This window comes from Maylandia zebra, linkage group LG2 (assembly GCF_041146795.1).
Source record: "Maylandia zebra isolate NMK-2024a linkage group LG2, Mzebra_GT3a, whole genome shotgun sequence".
Classification (NCBI taxonomy): domain Eukaryota; kingdom Metazoa; phylum Chordata; class Actinopteri; order Cichliformes; family Cichlidae; genus Maylandia; species Maylandia zebra.
The window spans coordinates 34,566,010-34,575,114 of NC_135168.1; positions in this window are offsets into that span (position 1 = coordinate 34,566,010).

Genomic DNA, 9,105 nt, shown 5'->3' on the forward strand with positions numbered 1-9,105 from the left:
CTAAGCTTACAAAGGGAAGTGATGATAGTTTCCAGAGCTCTGATCTTCAAAGAATGCAGACGCCAAAAGCACTGTACTTCCTCTGTGCACTTCCAAGGGAGCTTTGACAAATGCCTATATGACTGATGACGCAAGAGCAAATCCAACTGCTCAATCCATATGCGCAAATCCAATTTTCAGCATTTACACAGACATCTCAGTACTTATTTATACAAATATGATTTTCTATGTCCCACTTTTTAAACAAAAACAGTTCAGAGACATGCTGCATACTGCTTGTAACCATGGTGCCTTCTAACTAATTTGAAGCTTTGTTGCTCCAGTTCCAGGCAAAATGTCAGTAACTAGCTACCCGGTGAATTACCCTAAAATGGTAAATGGCCTGCATTTGTATAGTGCTTTACTCAGTCCCTAAGGACCACAAAGCTGACCCTAAAATGTTCCATAGGCACTCATAGGAAGACTTAAATTGATTTGGTGACCTTGTGTCTTGTTACATATGTTGTTTATATGACATCTTCACTTGGCAGATTTCCATGAAAACCAGTAGTCATATTCCCAAAATCCATTTAGATGTTTTAATGACCTTTTGATCTATTTCCCTTTACTACTTGTGAGGATGAAACTTCCACATGTGCCCCAAAAAGAGGAAAAATGTAAACATGCATTGCTCTGAAATCAAAAGTCCACTCCTTGGGTTTTCCTACTGCATCAGCAGGTAAAAATAGTGCCATGAAACCCCCCAGCTCATTTTACTTATTTGATTTTAGTAACCCCCATAGTCTTATCTCTTGCACAACATGCATGACAAACCCACCATGCTTAGCCTCCAAAGATAAGTCAGTATATTATCAGCACCTTCCAACAGTTAGATTGTAAGTTATAATGTACAGCATAGACATCAAATGCTTTTTTCTCCTAGATGTATTACTTTGAAGAGTTTTTCTATTTTGCTTTTAATGCATGCAGAAAACAGATTTTTAAATAATATCAAGAAAGCTTTTTATTGGATGATCAGCTTTAGCGTTGTCTGTGAATGCTGGATTTAGACCTTGAGCTTGTTTGTAATTGTTTCTTGGCCTATGTGGACAACTAAGTGAAACACAGTGCATATTGAACTTCACATTGATTTAGTTTAAGTATGCAGTACAATAACCTACACTAATTGTAAATGAAATTTCTGTTCTGTGTTCTGTTTTGGAAAGCTTGTTCCAGTGTTGGAATAATCACAACTGGTTTCCTCATCTGTGACATCTGTTTTCCTGTATCCTGTCACTCCCAGGCAAAACCGGTTCACATTTGGACAACCCTTCAACTATATTGGGTCCTGTCTGCACTTAGATGTTGTGCACTGCTCTATTTAGTCAAATACTGTCACATTAAAAGTGTCTTATCTCTTTACCATCTCCTCAACAATTCTTACTTCTCTTTATAGAAGTTGTGGTCCTGACCTGATGGCGCAACCATACATGGAGCTATAATTAATTTAGGGAAAGGTTTCTGGAAAAAACTAGGAAATGAGAGGACCTATATTCTCATTATACATTGTACATCATACGTTCTATACATGGCAACGTTAAAACAGACTAAATACTAAACAGACCACAATTGCTTTTAATTTATTTTAACTGAAAATGAAGTGAAAATGTGAAAATAATGTGTTTTTACAGTGTTAGTAAGTAATAATAGCACACTGTAAGAAAAAATGGGTGTTACAAAAAAACCCACATCTAGTAAGTAAAGGCATCCAAATTTGTATTTACTCAAGTACAATTAGTATTGTACTTGAGTAAATACACCCTTCACTCATCAGTCGTGTCTAATCTATTCAATGTTTCTCTCAGTCAAGGAATCATTGGCCAGTCAATCGTATCCTTAATCACTGAAACAAAGAATTTCCACTTGGGATTAATTTTAAGCATGGAACACTAATTGTTTCTCTGCTAAAGGACCCTAGGGATCCGCGGGTGAGTTCCACCCAACAACAAATGTGTGTATGAGCATCAAAGACCTAAACCTCCATGCAGTGTGCACCACCATGCAAATATAGTGCCAGTTCTTCTTGGTAATGGAGAACAACCAAGCTGTTTTGCATGTGGTTCAGAGAAACAGTCTTGGTGCACAATTGTTTAATAATTGCTTACTTAGTTTTGGTATAATAAAGATAGATGGAGTTCACCATGCACAAAAGACAAAATGTTCTGGTGGGTCTAATCAATGCAACACCTGTTATAGTGTCACGTTTTACTGTGTGTACAGAATTTTAAAAACCCTCAAAATGTGTGAGAATTCAGTTTGTTTCACCTGCACCTGCATTTTACCGTCACAATTTGACACTTTCCGGCGTCCCACTTGAATTCTAATACTAATATCTAAGGGTAAGGTAAACTAGAGACGGGAAGTCTTTCTTCACCTGGCAGAGAAATTGCCAGTCTCACGGGAGTCACTTTTTTCTCTGCCTCATTGATTGCAAACATACAAAGAGAAGGGCGAATTAGACTCTTGTTTGAGGAGGTTAAAGGATAAATACTGTGATGACCTAGTGACCTATCGGTTTACTGAAACATGCTGTTAGAAAAAAGGCAGTCTGCAGCAAGACTTACAATAGGATTAATAGTATAAATTAGGTAGTTAAGGTTAAGCCAAATTATTACCTTTACGTAAAACTTTGGGAAGAATAGGATTGGGAACTTTAATCCTTTCCTTAGAAAGCACAAGTGATTCTACCTTTAACTAGTAAATACGTAATATTAATATATATATATATATTTTAAATCAATATTTATTTATTTATAAAGATAATCGGTTTTCAGCTAGTTTAATACATATATATGTGTGTGTGTGTGTGTATATATATATATATATATTGAGTCATGAAACCTAATAGAAACATAAATAATTGAACAGTGTCATTTTTTCCCAATTATTTTGACAGATATGGTTTGGAGGCATTTGAGGCCCAATCATGCGGTTTCCAGTAACATTATTATTATGGTGGCCCAGAGAGGTCGAATGCACTCCACTTTAAGAAAAAAACCTGCAAACAGAAAAATCTCTGCATGTTTTGGTTTCTGTCACTTCTGCAGCATTTCCGTCACATTACTGTGTCCCCAGAAACACTTCTGTTGTGTTTTCTGAGATTTCTTTTCTACTTTGATTGTGTCGTGTTAAACTTCAGCTGTGTTTTGTGTTGTTTTGCAGAGTTTTTCTACTCTATTTGCTAGTTTTCCTAAATGCAGTTCCACTGCAATATTATCTACCTGTGTGAATTTTTTTTAATCCCAAGTATTCACACCTAAGTTTTTAATCCCTAGCTTGTTGTTTTCTTTCATGTATTTTTTCTTGTGTGCACTGTATTCTTTGCTCTTCTAATATCTTGTTTTATGAAATAATGGACTAATCATTTCTTGTCCTTTTGGAATGTTTCAGAACACTTTGTGTTCATTTGCTTTACTAATTTAAGAACTTTTATATTTCCAACAGTGTACAAATTTGCTAACTGAGACTAGTGGGAATAGGGCTGACCCATGGAATCACAGTCCTTTTGTTCTTCCAATGTCCACAATGATTAATGTGTGAATAAACAGGCTGGAGGCAGATTTCTTTTTCTTTGCCACTTAAGGAAGCAACTTTTCTGTACCACCTTCAAACGTCTCTCACAGTGATTAATTGTAGAAAACAGTCAACTTTTAACTCTTTCCATACCAAGTGAGAAAGAGATGTGGGCTACTGAAATACCTCTGGTTTTGTTTCTCACTGTAAATCTGGCAGATCTCCCACTTATATAAATAGCTGTAGCCTGGTATGCCACGATTTGTGAGAATATTGACAAGATGTGTCTACTAAGAAAGACTAAGGGAGAGACGGATGGGGACAAAGCATACCAACAGTGATATTATCTTTATATCCTGGGGAAAAAACTAATAAACAGAAAGGCTTTCCATTCCTTTGCAGTCTGTAAACGATAAACTGTTGAATGGAATCACATAACACAAACTCAATAATGTATAACTCATTTATCACTCTGTTAGAATGTACCACCCATCTGTCCGACTCTGGCACACACACATACAAACACACAGACATGCAAAGGCCTGTATTGATATTTTTGGTAGTGTATGAGGTATGGTATGAGTTAAGATGCCACCATCAAGCAGCCCCTCCCCCTGACACTCTACTGTTTACAGCCTCGGATTATTAAAACTGGATGCCAGCAGGCCACAACAATGCCAGGCAAAGTGACAACTGAGAAAGCCACATTTAAATTGAAGCCGAGCAATTTCATAACACCTCTGCACATGACCCGCCATCATCTTCTGATGCCACTTCTGTCTGCGTGTGTGCCTGTCTTTCTGTGTCATGCAGTAGGAACATTAGACTGCATTTGTGCTTTTGGCTGGTAATATGAAAACCTCTGTGAGCCTAGAGGAGATCTGCAGAAATCAGGTTAGCTCTTTGTCACAATGATGGGGGCTGCTTCTTTGTCAGCAAGATATACTGAATCTGAGGCCTGCGTGTCACCAGGGCTCGCTATCAGGATCACCAAGGCTGGACTGGGACAAAAAATCGGCCCGGGCATTTTGACTAGAGACCGGCCCACCAGGATAAAGATTGGAAATGTGACGTCATTCAGGGGTAAAACCGCAAAGGATTCTGGGAACTTGTGGCAAGCGGTACTAGCGCACGCAGGCTTTCAATTGAACTCAGTTATACAGCGATAAAAAGAAACACAAAAAATGGCAAGAAGCTGTTGTATTATTAACTGCAATAGCCGGTCGCATGACAGCCACGGGAAGCCGACAGGTAAAGAGATCGTTTTTTTTTTTTATTGGATTACGTCGTTGAAGAGAAATTTTTTAAGCCATGTTTCCGAAGTAAGAGCCGACGGATGGTCTGGATATACCAAATATAACGTCTCAGAACACTCCAGCTCACATGTTGGTCTGCTCCAAGCATTCCCACAAAGGTCAGAGTTTTGTAGTAGTTAATACGTCATTTTTCATAACATAATTGGTGATATAGGTTATAAGCAAGTCTGGCGCTGAACAGAAATTGTCGCGCTATGCTCCTTTGTTTATTGTGCATAAATAGTGAATTGTCCTGACACAATATTGCGTTTCGCTTCTGTTATAACCATGGTACATTGACAAAAACATATACTTTTATTCACAGGATAAAACTGTTGTTTTGTATCACTAATTGCCCAGTGCGATTACAACATACAATATTATTGTCACTGCAACATTTCTGTGATGCGTACCAGAAATTATTTCCACTACTAATTGATTACCGTTGAGCTCAAAGGTTATATTAATAAACGGTTAACGAGTGTGTATTTATGAAGACGATTTGTGAGACTGGTAAACTTACCTTTGTTCGTATGATGGTCTTTCGTTCTACACGGTGCGTTTCAAGGTCCTGTACCCATCCGTCGGTTAACTGTACCTGGGCTTGTTGCAGTGACCTGAAGTTACTAAACTTCATGAGTGTATGCACTCACTCCAAGAACCGTATAATTATAAATATGAGCGTGGTGAAAGTTGGGCAGCACGCTAACGTCTTTTGTCCCTCTGTGTCCTCGTAAGGGTCTGACCCTTTCACTCCTTTGATTTTTTCCTCGTATCTTTTCTTTGTCTTTTCGGCGAGTCTGTCTTTGTACGGACCGGCATTGTTCTCCTTTTGTTTTGTACATTCCTTTTTTGTGCGTCAAAGAAAAAACAAGAAGGTATTGGAACCGGAGAATGAACATTTTGCGGTGCTGCAAATGCTTGCATTTGATGCGGTATGTCACTACCCGATCCGTACCGGAAACCCGATCGGTACCCCGCATGCGCAAATCTTACGTCACTTCCTCTCTTTGCCAACATTGCGACATTCAATATATTTGAATGATACGGTTAGCGCCCGGTTAGCTCCTAGCATTTCTCAACAGCTCTGCCTCCTTTTCGACATTTAAACAATGGATAATCCGTATACAAAGAAATTCATGCTTTTCTCCTCAACAGAGAGCGTCCCCCGATTGAGCAACAGCTCCGTAAAATAAGGAGAATGGCGCCTAATTACAGAGTTAATAATGCAGACTTTGTGATATCTCATGTGTAGATTCATCAGCCAGATTAAGTGTTTACTGACAATTGACAGTGATAGCGCACATCATCATCACTATTCCAACAATCCTCTCCTCACAGACAAGCATAAACACACTCGACTATCGCTAAATCAGATTTAACACACGTTTGTAATGACGCTAATTCAGTTTATAATGGGGTTTATTCGCTCGGTCAGCAGGTGGCGGTATCCTCGTACACTGGGGAGTACACTGCCATTAAACGAACAGAAGAAGAAGAAAACATCTGCACATGCGCGGTACGGATCGGGTAGACCCGATTTGTACGGTCAGACTTTACACATGCGCAGTAAGGATCGGGGAGTCCTGATCCGTAAGTATCTTTTTATTTTTCGTTTTTGTCTACATTGTACTGAAATGCTTCATTATTGCAAACATTTTAAGATATACTTGTTATTCTTAACATCTTAACAGATACTCTGACCTGCAACTATCGTAAAATGCTACGACCGGAAGTCGAAACCTTTCGCGCATGCGGGGTACGGATCGGATTTCCGGTACGGATCGGGTAGTGACACGGTACTTGGATTGTTTTGCCACGAGTTCCCGGCATGCAATGCGCGAAAATCACGTGATTGCTAAACAAGGGGGAGGGTGCATCCGGCCTCCTCGGCTGTAATTGGTCCAGCCCAGAGTCGATCATGACCAATTGGCCAATCCAACACCTTTCATTATATATACCCTTCCTAAAAAAGAAAAAAAAATCCATCGGCCCATAAAAACAAAAAATCGCCAGCGGCCCACCGGGCAAATGCCCGGTATGCCCGATGGCCAGTCCAGCTATGGATCAGCCATGCAGAGTTAATCTTGAAGCTGCATGTGGGACAATGCCACCAAGATACTAAAACCTACTAACCTAAAACCTATCTGAAGTCTGCCTTGCGTGCCTCAGTTTGTGAAAGGAACATTTAGTTCATGGTGCTTTGTTTTGCCACTATGTTTGAATTCACAATATACTACAGTGGCTTGCAAAAGTATTCGGCCCCCTTGAACTTTCCCACATTTTGTCACATTACAGCCACAAGCATGAATCAATTTTATTGGAATTCCACGTGAAAGACCAATACAAAGTGGTGTACACGTGAGAAGTGGAATGAAAATCATACATGATTCCAAACATTTTTTACAAATAAATAACTGCAAAGTGGAATGTGCGTAATTATTCAGCCCCCTTTGGTCTGAGTGCAGTCAGTTGCCCATAGACATTGCCTGATGAGTGCTAATGACTAAATAGAGGGCACCTGTGAGTAATCTAATGTCAGTACAAATACAGCTGCTCTGTGACGGCCTCAGAGGTTGTCTAAGAGAATATTGGGAGCAACAACACCATGAACAAATTTCCCACGTGTGGGACTAATAAAGGTTATCTTATCTTATCTTATCTTATGAAGTCCAAAGAAAACTCCAGACAGGTCAGCGATAAAGTTATTGAGAAATTTAAAGCAGGCTTAGGCTACAGAAAGATTTCCCAAGCCTTGAACATCCCACGGAGCACTGTTCAAGCGATCATTCAGAAATGGAAGGAGTATGGCACAACTGTGAACCTACCAAGACAAGGCCGTCCACCTAAACTCACAGGCCGAACAAGGAGATCAGAAATGCAGCCAAGAGGCCCATGGTGACTGTGGACGAGCTGCAGAGATCTACAGCTCAGGTGGGGGAATCTGTCCATAGGACAACTATTAGTCGTGCACTGCACAAAGTTGGCCTTTATGGAAGAGTGGCAAGAAGAAAGCCATTGTTAACAGAAAACCATAAGAAGTCCTCTTTGCAGTTTGCCACAAGCCATGTGGGGGACACAGCAAACATGTGGAAGAAGGTGCTCTGGTCAGATGAGACCAAAATGGAACTTTTTGGCCAAAATGCAAAACGCTATGTGTGGAGGAAAACTAACACTGCACATCACTCATGTGTTAGAATGGCCCAGTCAAAGTCCAGATCTAAATCCAATCGAGAATCTGTGGCAAGATCTGAAAACTGCTGTTCACAAACGCTGTCCATCTAATCTGACTGAGCTGGAGCTGTTTTGCAAAGAAGAATGGGCAAGGATTTCAGTCTCTAGATGTGCAAAGCTGGTAGGGACAGACCCTAAACCAGCGGTCCCCAACCTTTTTTGCGCCACGGACCAGTTTATGCCCGACAATATTTTCATGGACCGGCCTTTAAGGTGTCGCGGATAAATACAACAAAATAAAACTAGTACCGGTACCGAAAAAAAGAACATTTATTCATAACCAGTGTTGCCACAGTTACTTTGAAAAAGTAATATATTACGGACTACTGATTACTCCTTCCAAAAGTAACTTAGTTACTTTACTGATTACTTTATTTTTAAAGTAACTAAGTTAGATTACTAGTTACTTTATTAGTTACTTTCAGAAGCTGCCAATAACACTCCCCACTGCCTCAACATAAAAACATCAACCGATTTTGCCAATACTCACTTTATTGGAAGTGTATTTTAACAGTAATGTCAACAATATATCTCCTGACATTTGAAGTTGAACTTAAAACTTTTTTCCTGACAGAAATACTTGTTTGTATGAAAATAAAGACAGTCTTGTTACTTCACTTAACATAAATACTTTTTATAAAAAAACAAACAAACAAACAAAGAGTCTTTCTTGACTTCCCTTAAGATACTTTTTATACCATCCACATGTAAGCACTATTGTCCGCTTTTGTAACTTTGGACTAATCTTATAAAAAAAAAAAAAAGAGACTGCAGGTCCAACTTAAATTGCCTTACTTCCTTGCAGGTAATTGTTTTAAGTTAATCAGCTTGAAAACTTTAATAAGTTTATTAAGTGACTTTGATAAACTTAATTCAATTACTTGTAAATAGTTATTTAAATTGGATTCCCCATTCTCTGTTTTTTCAGTATATGTTGTCATCGCATGTTATGGGGGAAACAGTAGAGTGGAGCGAGTAAACCAGTGGTTGTACCTCATTAACAGAAGCTTCTCAAACCTTTTGT